The sequence below is a fragment of the Pezoporus occidentalis genome, unplaced genomic scaffold (assembly GCF_034315485.1).
Source record: "Pezoporus occidentalis ecotype Australia unplaced genomic scaffold, CSIRO_AGI_Poc_V1 ctg93, whole genome shotgun sequence".
Classification (NCBI taxonomy): domain Eukaryota; kingdom Metazoa; phylum Chordata; class Aves; order Psittaciformes; family Psittacidae; genus Pezoporus; species Pezoporus occidentalis.
Genome location: NW_026916294.1, coordinates 288,087 through 302,761, shown reverse-complemented (window position 1 = coordinate 302,761; position 14,675 = coordinate 288,087). Strand labels below are relative to the sequence as shown.

The window sequence follows — 14,675 nt, the reverse complement described above, 5'->3', positions numbered from 1 at the left end:
CACATTGTAGATGGCATGTGCAAGAGTCTTTGTCACTGTGCCCCAAGGCTAAGGCACTCTGCCTGAAGATATTAGATCAGTCAGTTTTATCTGTGTTTAGAAAACTGTCATTTCTATTTTCTCAAGTCTTCCAGGTAGCCAGAGTGAGTTCTTTAAGACGTTTTCCTTTTTTTTTAACAAGGGACTCATGGGATATTAATTATCTAAAGCTATTTTAGACATTTACATTACATTGCAAATATTTTTAAACTGATCATATACAGTGTGCAAGGAAAAGAGAAAGCATAAGCAGAAGAAAAATCTCTTGGTCCGTCAGGTAAATTTTCAGTACAATATATGAGCATTTAGCCACGCAAGTCCTATTAATGTTAATGGTCCCAAGCTTTCTTTTATTCATTGCAGCACTGATTGCACTTGGTCAGCTCTTTATCAGTTTGAAATATTGACAGTAGGAGGAGGCGTTCCCTTAGCCAGGCCTGACTATTACAGAGCTCTTTTAACTTGGTCATCCTGCAAATGCTCCTATAAATGGATTTGTTTCAGCAGATCCAAAATATATCAACCAGATCATCTTACCCTGGTGCTAGCCGCTTTGCATTGGCTCCAGTTTGCAAAAGCATTGATTTTAAACATTGATCTTTACTAATGAAGCACTCTATGGTTTTGCACTATCCTATTTATTAAACTAACTTGTTTCCTGTGCTGCTGCTGAAGTCTTACCTTTACCTTAATGAGAAGTCATTACTTGTTTGCTGTTATTGTTATGATTTAGATTAAAAACACAAAGCTATTCCCTGAAAATATGTTGGCAGCAATAACTCAAGTTTCCAGAATTCCTGATGTACAGCTTTACTTTTCCTTTAGTGGTTTGAATGTCTACTTCAAAATTCTTTCAGTGCTTTCTGCAAATGATATTGTGCTTACTATAGTGATTGCAGAAGGGTTTTTTCTTTCTTGGTCCTATTCTTAGAGTACTTTGGTTTATTTGTTGCAAATTGCCAGAAAAACAGGGTTTTTGGGGGGATCATTTGTTCTGCTCTCTGAATATTTTTTTTTGTGAGCATTCACAACTTCCTTGGGCAACCTGTTCCAGTGCCTCACCACCCTCACACTAAAGAGCTTCCTTATATCCAGCCTAAATCTCCACTATTTATGTTTTCAACCCATTACCCTTTGTCCTATCACTGTAGTCCCTGAGGAAGAGTACCTCTCCGGCATTCTTGTAGGCCCCCTTCAGATAATTGAAGGCTGCTAAATTCATCCCAACCATGAAAGTTTTGGCACTATTCAGAATAAGTTCCTTTACAAACAATTTGCAGATTTAATTCTTGTGTTTTGGAGGGTTTGTTCAGTATTTTTAAAAGAGTAAGTGTATTGTAAAAACACTGCCTGTGTACTCTAGCTGCAAAATTTAGGTGTTTCTCTCACTTCTTTTCCTTCTTGAGGATGCTTTAATCTTTCTTCCTTTTTTTTTTCTTTTTTTTTTTTTCTGAGATTGTTTGAATTCACTCATCAAAATATGCCTATTTGAGCTACTTCTAAAACCATGTTAGATTGTTAATTTTTCCTTAAAGAAAAAAGATATTCCTGTGTAAACTTGGTCATGCTACTGAGTTGCATGTGCTAAGGGGAAAAAAGGAGCTGAATAGGAATCCTGGAGGAATCAAAGACTGCATGATTGGTTTTATGCCAGACCTTCTGCCTTTCACGTAGTCAGGAAAGGGCCAGGTAAATGTCAGAGATGGAAATCAGGGCATCGCAATACTGCAGAATTGCCAAGTGACCACCAACTGCAGCCAGCCTGATAAATGACCAATGGCCAAGGCTGCTGTAAGACAGAAATGCCTAGTTCTTCTGGCTTTGTAAGCCACCGACTGAAATCTTCCTACACCTAAGACCCTCAAGACTCCTACTGCATGTCATGGGAGGAAATACGTTACTAGTTCACAAGCAGTCCCTCACAAGAGGTCTTATTCTGGGACAGGGCTGAGCTGGATATAAAGGTTTCAGGGGGAGTCAGCATTGATAGTCCCATGCTTCCTTTCTACAACAGTTTGGAATCTGGATTAATGCAGTCCCTGTGCCCAAAAGCTCTGCTCTCAGCTGCTTGATGCAGCAGCTTTGTTCCTGCTGACATAGCTGAGAGCCTCATGCTGTTCAGAGCCATTGGCCTTCCTCTAAGGCTATGGCATTTTACACTAGACATGCCTTGCTACTGCAATTACACAGTTCACCCTGTTAGTAGCAAATCAGAGTTTAGATTGACTATTTCTGTACAGGCTTTTTTCTTTTTATTTTTTGTTTAGTATTTCTAAGTGCATGTATAAATAAGATTTTTGTGTTTTTAAGGATGAGTTGAATGATTTTTTTTTTTTTTCCACTTACATTGCCCTAGCGTTGCAACCAAAACTTTATAATCAGGGTGAGTTAAATAAGCTGGCTGCCACCTGAGTCCTTGGGTAACACAGAGGACAGGTAAAAAAGGTGACTTGGAGACACTCTTACAGCACATGGGCAAGGACTGTTGCTTTTTCGTGTTGTTTTTTTGAATATGGGAGTCTTTATGAATCATGATAATGGTAGAGATACAAATATGGAAATAAAATAATATAAAGTTTTCATCTTCTTAGTGATGTTGTATGGCCAATCACCCACTTTTTGATTTAATCTATTACAATATTGTAATCAATCATGATTTTCTGTGTGGCAGGAAGTCTCGTACTTTGAGAGAAAGGGAGAGAATGAGATGAAATGAATGAAAAGAGAATTAAACTATTATCAGTGAATTTTGTAGAAGAGGAGGAGAAATCCCTGCCCATGGCGGGGGGAGGAGGGGCTTGGGTTGGAACTGGATGATCTTAAGGTCCTTTCCAACCCAAACCATTATATAATTCTATGAAATTTTCTGGCTACCACCATTCAGAATTAGCCAGTTGTGTATTCTGTAATCACTCATATTTTAGGCAATAATGTAAAAAATCAACACAATGGCAGGCTACAGCCAAGTGATATTTAATTCAGGAATCCCATAAGAAATTAAAATCCTGAAAAGATGACACAGGATCACTCAATAAATGCCTGGAAATATCACAATATATAGAGGTTAAATGACATCCTGCTATCTGAAAGAAATTAAAGAAAGTATTTTAAGTATCGGCCTTATCTCTTTTTGTATAGATTAATAAAATTAGTTGAATGTTAAATCTTTCCTTTCTCTTTTGTATTAGGAACAAAAAGTTGACAATATCTGCCCTAACGAGTTTGCAGCCGAAGTGTAAGACAGGATCGACTACACATGCACAGACAGCAGTGAAGGGACATTTTATGCAAGTTATTTTTTGTAATCCTTGTGTTTTGGCGGTTTAATTAATTCCTTGTTAGTGTTGCAGTTTAACTTACACTGGGTAAAGGGAGTGAAGGTAATATTTAGTAAACATTATGTGTTATACCCAATTATTTCCTGTCATTATATTTTTCTATATTCCTCACTTTGTTTGCCTCAAGTTGAATCTTTGTTTAAGTTGCCCTTCTTTTAAGCCCGCAGACTGAGTTACATGACTATTCGTACCGTTGAATGTCTTTATACTTATTTCTGAATCACCTTTTCTTCTGGTTGCCACCAAAGGATGTAGTTCAGAATTATACTTAGTTTCCCCCAAGTATTTATTAGAGTCATGAGAAAATCACGAACTCCTTATCATTCATGGAAAAGCACTAAAACACCAACAGATACTACTGCTTGTGCTGCTTTGTATATCTGTAAACCTACTACTGGACTCACAGTGAAAATCTCAGCTCAGATCCTCAGCTGAGGAGCAGCTAAGCACATCTGGGTACAAGGAAGATGTTACCTCTGTGTGCCACTACTACCGGCATTGTTATGTACCATCCCAGTCACCCAGGTAGGTGGCTGCACACGGCTTAATATCTGGCTCTGTCACCTGTGAGGTGTATTGATCACATTAGCTGTATTACTTGATGTGCTACAGGAGTTTTTCCAAGCGCTACAGGAGTTTTTCCAAGTCCACCACATGCCAGTGAACTGCTTTCTTAAAAAGCAGAGAAAAGGAATGGTTTGAGTTGTATTTATCACTCTGGAAGTATTTCATAGTGTGTGATTATCCAGCTGATAGATGAATGTGATTTCATTACCATGCTAGTTTTGCTTTATGCTTCTGTGTGTGCTCAACTCCTACAGTGAATGCAGGGGTTTGATTCTTACGAATAAACCAGGCTACAAATCAATGGATTTGTGAATGGATTAAAAGCAGCCTTGAGGAGAAGGATTTGGGGGTGTTGGTTAGCAGGAAGCTCAGCACAACCCAGCAGATGCGCTTGCAGCCCATAAAGCCAACCATATCCTGGGCTGTATCAAAAGAACCTAAATCTCCCCTCTTTCAGTTTAAAACCATTCTCCCTTGTCCTGTCACTATATGCCCTTGTAAAAAGCCCCTTTGTGGCTTTTTGTAGTCCCTTTAGGCACTGGGAGCTGCTCTAAGGTCTCACCTTAAGAAGCTTCTCTTCAGGCTGAACCAGCCCAGCTCTCTCAACCTGTCTTCAGAGCAGAGCTGCTTCAGCCCTCGCAGCATCTCCAGGGCCTCCTCTGGACTTGCTCAAACAGCTCCACGTCCCTCTTGCTCCAGAGCTGGATGCAGGGGTGCAGGGGGGTTCACTAGAGCAGAGCGGGAGAATCACCTCCCTCTACCTGCTGGTCACAGTGCTGGGCATGCAGCTGAGGATGTGGTTGGCTTTCTGGGTTACAGTGACCATTACATCAAAATCCTTTCGAGAACTTTGTTCCTGCAAAGAAAACCAGTTTTAGGCTTCCCTGGAAAAAGTCATTATGTCAAAAACCAGTCAGGAGAATACTGCCAGAAATATTACTAGATGAAAGTGTTGTCTATTCCTCTCAGTTAATTCTTAATTTGTCAGTTTTGTTGCAGTTTATTGGTCTACCTTAAAACCCTGCATTTGTTTAGATCTGTTGTTAGATTTTTTTTTTATTTTTTTTTTTGCAGTTCTACCATAACTAGCATTTGTTGCTGAGTTTGTAACTTGAAACTATGCTTTTTGCTGAGTGTTTGGTCTGTAGTGTTGTATTTCTGTCTAAAGGTTTTTTTTTTCCCTCCTTGTTAGATTTCCATTTTTGTCCTGTAGTATTCCTCAATACACTCATTAGCTTATTTTAGTTATTCTTCTGTTCCATATGTGCATTGTCTAATCAATAACCTTCACTCGCTTCAGAATTTCCACCTTATTGTGCTTCCAGCTTCTGTGATGCATTGTGATAGAATTCTTCCTTGGCTAGTGCACTGTTGTTTAAATTTGCTGTGTTTCAGATCATTACACTGACTTTAATTTTGATGTATTTGCATTTCACTCAGTTTTAGTCATAGTCCTTTTCCTTGATAAGTTAAATTACTCTTTTTGCAGTGTTACATTTGTACTACTGCTGGAAATACTAACTAAGGCTTATAATTGAAGTGCTATTTACAACTACTGACCTCCAGCTTGTTTCTGATTTCACTGTGATGTTGACCTTTTATAGATTGCACCCTTGTAAATCTTTGAAGTGATTCTTCTCGTCATCATATTTCTAGTAATTATGATTTGTATTACATTAACACATAGAAGCCTCTCCCACCTTTTTTTTTTTTTTTTTTTGCATAAGATGACCTTTTTTTATGCACTAATTCACATATGGGTAACAGAATACAGTTCTTTTGCTAAAGGATTTATCCTGGAATGAAGATGAATGCTCACATCTATTCATACTTTAAATGCTATAGTTTGAGTTAATGAAATTACTGAGAGAGGATTCCTGATCCTAGAAACTATTATCTTCCTTTTCTAACAAAGTCAGTCTGTTGAACTTCTTTCCAGCCTATGCAAATATAAATAAATAAAGATTACAGATATTATTTGAGAGATGCTGTATCTGAGTAAAATTCTCTCAAATTTTGTTCAAGTTGGGCACTAACATCAAATAAAGGATAACTTGAGAGTATTGGGCTGGTGTTTCCTCTTTGTTCATATTTCACTTCAATATAAAGAGCAATACAGAAACAAACTTGGAGATGATGCTTACCCTAAGCAGAACTTAACTCCCAGAGTTTCAAGTTTACACTTATTTCTGCTCTGTAAAAAATAACACTGATTGGATGGATGCTTGTTATATGTTTACCCTATGTACCCAAGTGGAAGAGAGTGAATTCTGTTCCTAGACTTGCTTAATAAATTAATTTGAGCCAGTGTATTACTTTCTTTAATGATTGTATTCCTTTAGTCTGTGTAGACAACTGGATGTTGACTCTAATGGCAGAGGAATGCTAGCAGATAATGGTATCATCTGAATCTCAGTGTTAGGTTTCACCCCTATATGCGTTTTTCTGAGGTCTTCATTTATTTGCTTAGATAACTGTAGGTAGGCAGACTGCCCAGGTCCTTTTGGGTCTTGCTGAGCTCTCAGATACTTCTTATGTCAGTGTTTTGTGGATTGTCCTAATTATGTTTCTCTTCTCACTAAGAGAAAGTAAAGTGCCTGTGAAAAGGTACATTGTTGCTTTGAATTTCTTCCCTTTTACTTTCCTTGAATGCTGTCTCGTTTGTGTGTTGGAAAGCTGCTCTGCTCATCATCTGCCTTTCCTAGACAACCTTAAATGATTGTATTCTGTCTTCTTCCTTGTGCACTAAGTGCAGCAATCCAGTCTTTTTCACTTTTTCTTCATAGTCAGGTATTCTCATGCCATGATTAATCTTGCTTTTAGCAGGTTTTTTTTTAATTTTTGTTTTATTACTTCGTATAAAATCTTTAATGTCTAACATGGTTTATTTATTTTGTTCTGTGGTGTAAGAACTAATTGGACAGGTTTGGAATGGCCCAGTTAATTCTAAACTGCAACTATTGATGGGCAAAGTAATACTAATACAGGCCGCTTTTAAGAAAAGTCTTGTGACATTTTGCATAATATGCAGTATTTGAGAAGGATAAATCAATACCCTTTTTTGGATGTATTAGTGTTTCTAAAATGTCAGTAAATACCTAGTGTCCAGGCAATTTTTATGAATGCATGTGGGCATTTTGCTGATTTTTATATATATTTTAAGTCTATGGAGAACAAAACAGTCATGAATTTTTCAGACATTACAGAACCTTACACAAGATTCTGTCCACCGTTCTTCAGGAAGGAATATGGAGGCAGGGGGTTTAAATGATGGCTCTTGGGAGACATACCTCCATCACTGGCTGAGTACCGACTGCTGATTTTGAATCTCGTGATTTAATCACTAGGTATTACACTATTTCTGAAAAAAAGCATCACTCTAAGTAAAGGGATCAAGTGCTACTAATACATCAAGTCTTATCAAATGACTTTAAACTTAGCTTTCTTTTCACCAAGGTTTGCTGTAAATCTTTCTTACAAGGGAGTAGAAGGACTTGTGCCCTTGCTAAAAGGAGAAAATTGATTTACAGTATTCATATGGTTACCAGCAGCTTCCTATGAGTATGCAATAATGAATTGGAATATTCTATAGCTTTTACCCCTGTGTAACACTTTGGGAGACCTTAAACACTGGAATGTGTTACAGAAGTCCATTTGTTAGAAACTTATAAATGTGTGTCTTCTGATTAGAATAACAGCATAACAAATCTTGTAGTGTGTGCAATATTCTTATTCTTCAAATACTCTAATTGATTGTTCATTGGGCTCAGTCAGCCAAAAGTGGAGAGAAACTTTGTACAGACATCATTAGTTTTTCTCCATTTAAAGATTAATCATGAAGAGCTCTGGCTCTTTAATTCCGTAATTTGTATATTTAATGGGCTGCTGCAGAATCTATGACAGTAATTAGCATAGCCTGAAAACTCATTAATACGCAACAACATGATTAATGCAGCATTAATGCAAACATGACTGAAGTTATTTGGGTTATGTAGTAAGAAGATTAAAGCTAAAATGTCCTGTTTGTTTTAACAGTAGTGGGTATAATGGGGTAGCAAGCAAAATAAGAAAAAACAGGTATCAAATTTGTTGCTTAATGTAAAAGAACTACTCAGTTCCTATCAAGAGGATTTGGGCTTTTGCCCAATAGTTGGTTTCCACAAGAGGTGTTATATATTTCCCTTTCATTGTGTCGTTCTGAATAAAGTTAAACCTTTTCAAAATAAGGGGGTTTTGTACAGTATTATTTAAAAAACAATAGAGTTTCAGCTTCTGCTGGCTTTACTATCATCACAAGAGAAAAGGGGCCGCTGACCTGCAATTGGATACTCAAGTTATAGTTTGGTATAAGTTTGGGATTTTTTTCTTTGTGTGTTTGCATGTATAAATATACATGTGTATGTGCATATGTATAAGGCCAGTCCCACACGATATCCTTGTCTCTAAATTGGAGAGACATCAATTTGATGGATGGACCACTTGGTGGAAAAAGAGCTGGCTAGATGGCCGCATGCAAAGAGTTGTGGTCAGTGGCTCAATGTCCAGCTGGAGACCAGTAATGAGTGGTGTTCCTCAGGGATCGGTGTTGGGACCGGTCTTGTTCAACATCTTTGTCAGTGACATGGACAGTGGGATTGAGTGCACCCTCAACAAGTTTGTCAATGACACCAAGCTGTGTGGTTCGGTTGATACCCTGGAGGGAAGGAATGCCATCCAGAGGGACCTTGACACACTTGTGAGGTGGGCTGATGCCAACCTCATGAAGTTTAACCATGCCAAGTGCAAGGTCCTACAGCTGGGTCGGAGCAATCCCAGGCACAGCTACAGGTTGGGCAGAGAAGAGATTCAGAGCAGCCCTGCGGAGAAGGACTTGGGGGTGTTGGTTGATGAGAAAATGAACATGAGCCGGCCGCAGTGTGCCCTTGCAGCCCAGAAAGCCAACCGTATCCTGGGCTGCATCAAAAGGAGCGTGACCAGCAGGTCGAAGGAAGTGATCCTGCCCCTTTACTCTGCTCTTGTGAGACCTCACTTCGAGTATTGTGTCCTCAACATAAAAAGGCCATGGAACTGTTGGAACAAGTCTAGAGGAGGGCCATGAGGATGATCAGGGACTGGAGCACCTCCCGTATGAAGACAGGCTGAAGAAGTTGGGGCTGTTCAGCCTGGAGAAGAGAAGGCTGCATGGAGACCTCATGGCAGCCTTCCAGTATCTGAAGGGGGCATATAGGGATGCTGGGGAGGGACTCTTCATTAGGGACTGTAGTGATAGGACAAGGGGTAATGGGTTAAAACTTAAAGAGGGGAAGTTTAGATTGGATATAAGGAGGAAATTCTTTCCTGTTAGGGTGCTGAGGCACTGGAATGGGTTGCCCAGGGAGGTTGTGAATGCTCCATCCTTGGCACTGTTCAAGGTTGGACAAGACATTGGGTGATATGGTTTAGTGTGAGGTGTCCCTGCCTCATGGCAGGGGGATTGGAACTTGATGATCTTAAGGTCCTTTCCAACCCTAACTATTCTATGATTCTATGATATGTATGTCCTTATACATATGTACAAGTATATATTTTATATTTCTACTAAAAAACTAAAGCAACTTAAAAATGGACAGCATTTACTTCATCAATGGAATTGCTAACCCTGTAACATCGGTGATGATGAACTTCGAAAGTATTTTCAAACACATTAAGATATAGTCAAAGATGGAGCCTGTTCCTGTACCAAAGGCAACAAAAGATGTTGGACAGATTTGAGAAGCATGCTTTCCAGCTTCTTCTCTCGATAGAATCCAGAAAGCTATAGAACATCACAAAGTATGAAGAACTTGTATTCAGCAGAGGATATTCTTAAGCATGTCCAGGCAAGTGTCCTCTGAGTTCCTTCTTTTCTTCTAATTCTGCTGTCTGTTACATGAAACTGCTTCAAATACTGATCCATTTATGTGAAGTCTCCCTTCTTTTTTTTTTTTTAAAGGTGCATTTCCTATTAAATAAATTTTAAAATGTGTTTTAGCTACTGTAATGACATGTAGCATACAGAATCACTCTCACAGAGAGAACAACAACTAAATATTAATTCAATGAAAGTAGATAGTACTGAGACTTTTAGTCCCCATCTGAAAAAGAAAAAAAAAGATTTATAATTTCTGTGGAGAAATGTACTTTGATTAGACAAAAGCATTTGTACATAGTCTTAATATTAAGTAAGTGCTTAACAGTTGTCATCCTGAAGGTACTGCTGAGAGCCCTATGCTCTTGTCAAAGTTCTGTAGGCAGTTTCTGTTCATTTTAGTATGCATTAAGTGAAAATAAAGGCTTTAGTAAGGGTAAAGAAATGGCTTTCTTTGCCAAGTTTCTGTTAATTTGATTGGAATGTACAATTATATAGTTATTTACACCATTTCATATAATGATGTAAGTAGAAAGCAGATGCAAATCATGTTTGTTCGATTCTGGGAGAAATTGCACAGAAAATGAATGTGCTTCACAGATTATGCAAAATTCATTTCTAATAATGCTTTGTGATTTTCTAGATATTAGGCAGGTTTTTCCAGTTGCAATGTACACTGTTTTCTGTTTAGGATTTTCTGATTCCACAAAGAAATTGTCCCCAGTGTGCTAGGGTATCTAGTTATTATTCTTTCTTATTAATCTTATGCATATGGGTTGGGATTTTATGTATTGATGCAAATAAAAATAGTATTATTATTCCTGAGTGCATGAAGGTTGGAAATATATTTATGTAGCTGTTCTTGATGCTTTTTGGACGGATTTGTTCATGTGGTTATACCTAGGTTTTGGTGAAGGGGCATGGGACTTTTGAGGCTTGTGGCAACTGCTATGTATTTAATGAGTCTAATAACTTTTATTTGCTGGCTATTTTGACTTGGACTCTTAATATCCAATTGTAAAGAATGGTACTTTACAGATATTTTAGCTGAGTGTATGGGTCAAAGAGATCAGTTTTAAGTAGGTCACTGCTGAAATCTCTCAGATTTTATTGCAAAAGATGTCTTTGATTACCTTGCCTCTCTGAATCTCTCTTGCCTTCTCTCCTCAGCTCCTCTTCCCCAAAAATTCAAAAAGTTGAAAAACATTATTTGAGTGCTGTAAATGGTTTTGTATTTTGCAATGCCCAGTAAAAATTTAAATTGAAATTCAGTTTAATTGGAAAGCAAAACCTCTTTTCTGTGAGTGAGTAGTTTGAATCAAACAAAATCTAAAGTTTTTATTCTGCAGGAAGAAATGTTTAGCATTAATCAGAAGTGAATTTTATTGCTTTAGTAATTATAAATTATTAGTATATGTTATGCTAATCTGGGAGCTGCTCTAATTTATTAATATTTTCCCCCAACTACCGACTGCCTTTTCTAAACTCAGAATAATCCTGTATGCTCTCTAAACTTTCTTTAGGCAAAAACTACAGCCAGCCTCTCAAGAGCACATTTTATGCCTGTTAAGTACTTCTGTGCAGATCTTGTAAGCCCCATTGAATTGTGATAGTAGAACCTGGACCCAGATGTGAATCTGAGTCTGAATCTGAAATGTTGCTGAAGTTCTCAGAATTGCTAAATGTACATGACAGAGGCAAAGAGGTGCTCCATTTACTTTTCTGTACTAGGTGAAAACCTGGATTCTAACTCATCTGACATTATAGTGATAGAATATCTTTTCACTTTTAATATCAGCATTCTACTAAAAGGAACTCTTAAAACTGTGTGCCCTTGCAGGGTAACAGGCTGATACTGCTCAGTTGAATGCCTTTAGAATGCCTGCATTGGTCACTCACATCCCTATTTCTCTACTAAACTGTCTGTGCCATCTTTGAAAGTAGGAGAAAAATCTAATCACCATCTACTACTGCATAAGTTGAAACTGTGGATCCTGACAGGTCAGTCTTCCTTAACGCACTTTGGGATACTTTAAAACATTAATACTAATAGTAGTATTAATACTAATAGTAATAATTTATTTTACTTATCCTTTTATTACTTTCTATTCTTTTTTCTTTTATGTTCACTGTACGGACTGCTTGTATTATGTTTTGTACAATGCCATTACAATTAAAAAAATTCAATTACAGAAATTGAAGTAATTTTATTATTTATAATTAAATTAATTCTGACACCTGTTCAACTACAGCTATAATTTGAAATGGAATTAAAGATTTTATTTCTATGGTGTACATGAATGTTTAATTTCCAGTAGAATTTCTTGTTGGTTTTTACTCCAGGAATTATAGCCAGCTCCTTACACACCAATCATTTTTGTCGCATAAACAGTGCTGTTAGGTGAATTCTTGAGTTGCAGTTCATGATCAGCTGATTAAAAGTACATTCCTTCAATATGCCCCACAGATGGTCATGCTGCCCATCCAAGATTTGGTAGCCTCAGTATTGCGGCTGAGATGCAGTTTCTGTATATGAAAAATTGCAGAAGTAATTGTAATATCGCTATTTCATTTATGTTTCTATTTATCTGTCATATTTAACATTGAAGTTAAGGCTTTAGACATCCATACTGAAGTAATAGACAGCAGTCTTTGAGAAAATTTCTTGCAAAATACTCTCCTTTCTTGAATGGGATTTCTAGCTATGTTTGTTCCGACTATGAGGTCCAACTTGGGACTTGAGAAATCTTTTCAGATTATTTTTTTTCTTATTTAGTATGTTCCTGTGAAAAATACTAATTTCACAAGTTTTATCTTCCAATGAAAACATTATCTATGGGAATATGTTTGCTTAATATTTGGTTTCTCCATTGCATTCACTTCTAGAAATACAAGAAAACATTAATACTGAAAGTACTTATCTATGAACTTCTTTATCTCATGAGAAACTCCAGAGATACCTGAACTTAAAGGGGCAGAGTTTTTTTCTGAGTTAGGTAATACGTGACATATGAATTCAGAAGAATTTACTGTATGGGCTATGACTGAAAACAATGGCTGCTTTCGGCAGCTCTACAGGCAGGAATTCAGGTTTGTAAGCCTTTTCAATATCCACAGAAGCAAGTAAGTTCCTGCATAACATGTTGCTTCAGTATTACTGTTATGAGCCATTTAATTTATATTTTGTAAAGCAACATTATAAAATATTGCTGCTTTTGCAGAAACTCAGTTATGGGGGGTTGAAACTACATGATCTAAAGGTCTTTTCAAGCCCTACCTATTCTATCAGTCTATGTTTGTGTTTGTCTTTCTGAAGTAGGTGTGAGGTGGGATCCTCTGGTTCTCAGAAATATCTTTTGGCAGCTTGATAAAAACACTGGCAGCTTGTTAAACTAACTGTGCTCTCCATGGCTGGGTTTAGAGGCTATCAGTCTCAACCTCTACAGAAGATGTTGCAGGTAGAGATACCTCAGAGCTCTAAGTACAGCAATAGTGGTTATTTCTGAGCCAGGCAAAGCTATGCTTTTCCTGAAGTATGAGCACTGTTGAACTTTTACTTGCTGGGTGTTACCTGTGTACACGTGCTTTTTGCAGGTATTTTAATAGCATGACTGATTTTCACTGCCCAGAGAATATATTTCATATCTGTGAGTGTATCATGTGATTTGCATGAAAACATTTATGTAACAAATGGGGTCAAAGGATATTTCTTATGGGCATAGGTAATGAACAAGTGTGATCTAATAGGAATGGGCATCAGAATTATGATTTCTTATTTTTTTAGAATATAGATTCTGTCTGCAAGAAAAGGTTTTGTCACTTACTATGTTCTGCCTTACAAGGTAGTGCAAATACATGTGAAAAAACTGAATACTTTGAAGTTGGGCAAACCTCAATAAATTACTCTGTTCTGTAAACATCATTTTACACAGAAACATGATGAAGTGTCTTGTATAGGTAGATGTTGCTATTGCTGCCTTTTCATTTCCCTTTCCAAGTATGCTTTTTCCCTACATATGGTTTTGTAACTTTCTTGTTTCTGTAAGGTGATATTTCAGAAGACAGCTTAAGAGAAAGGTGATATAGTCATAAAAAAAAAGGTGTTTATCTGAAACTTGTTTATTCATCATTATGCTATTTGAAATGGGATAGTTTCCTTATGAATTGTTTCATTAATTTGTTCTCAGATAGTTACTGAGGAAGTTTATACACTGGACAACAGTATTGCAGTAGTTAAAAGCTTTTTAGCTTGTTTTGATATATCTGTGGTATCTTTTGGGGAAAAAAAATAATTTAATGAACATAGTTTTTCCTTGTATGTCATTTGAATGACATTTCATATGCTGAGACAATATTTTATCAGAAGTCAAATGGGGGACTATTAATAATGATCTGGAAAGTTCTTAATTAAGCTTAGTTCGTCCATTATTCCTTGGGGTATTTCCAATTTTTGTTAAAACCTGTTGTTTTCCAGGCATTCTTTGTGCACTTAGATATGTGAATTTGTAAAAGAATGTGTATATAAATGTTTCTATCTTTTGGAACCAAAACCCCACTATTCTTCTTAGAAATCCTTTCATACAGGACCCTCATTCCTACTTTACCAGTAGAAATATTAAGTGGCAGGTGAAAATCCACACATAAAATATCAAATATTAGAACAGTATGCTGAATTCTATTTTTCTTAAGAAGGAAGTTACTAAACAGCGTAAGTCTCAACTACATATATTTTTCTATAGGATGGTAAGGGCTCTGAAATCACAAGTATTTTTCTCAAGGGCTGATTAAATCTGGCGTAGTACAATTTCTCCTGTAATGATTAGCAAGGGTTTTAGGTGAGGAAA

General features: G+C 37.0%; 1 protein-coding gene across 4 annotated transcripts in view; it reads left to right on the top strand.

Annotated features, from left to right (window-relative positions):
• The window catches only part of USH2A (usherin), a 372,227-nt gene that overhangs the window by 116,684 nt on the left and 240,868 nt on the right, over positions 1-14,675 (top strand). The window lies entirely within an intron of this gene.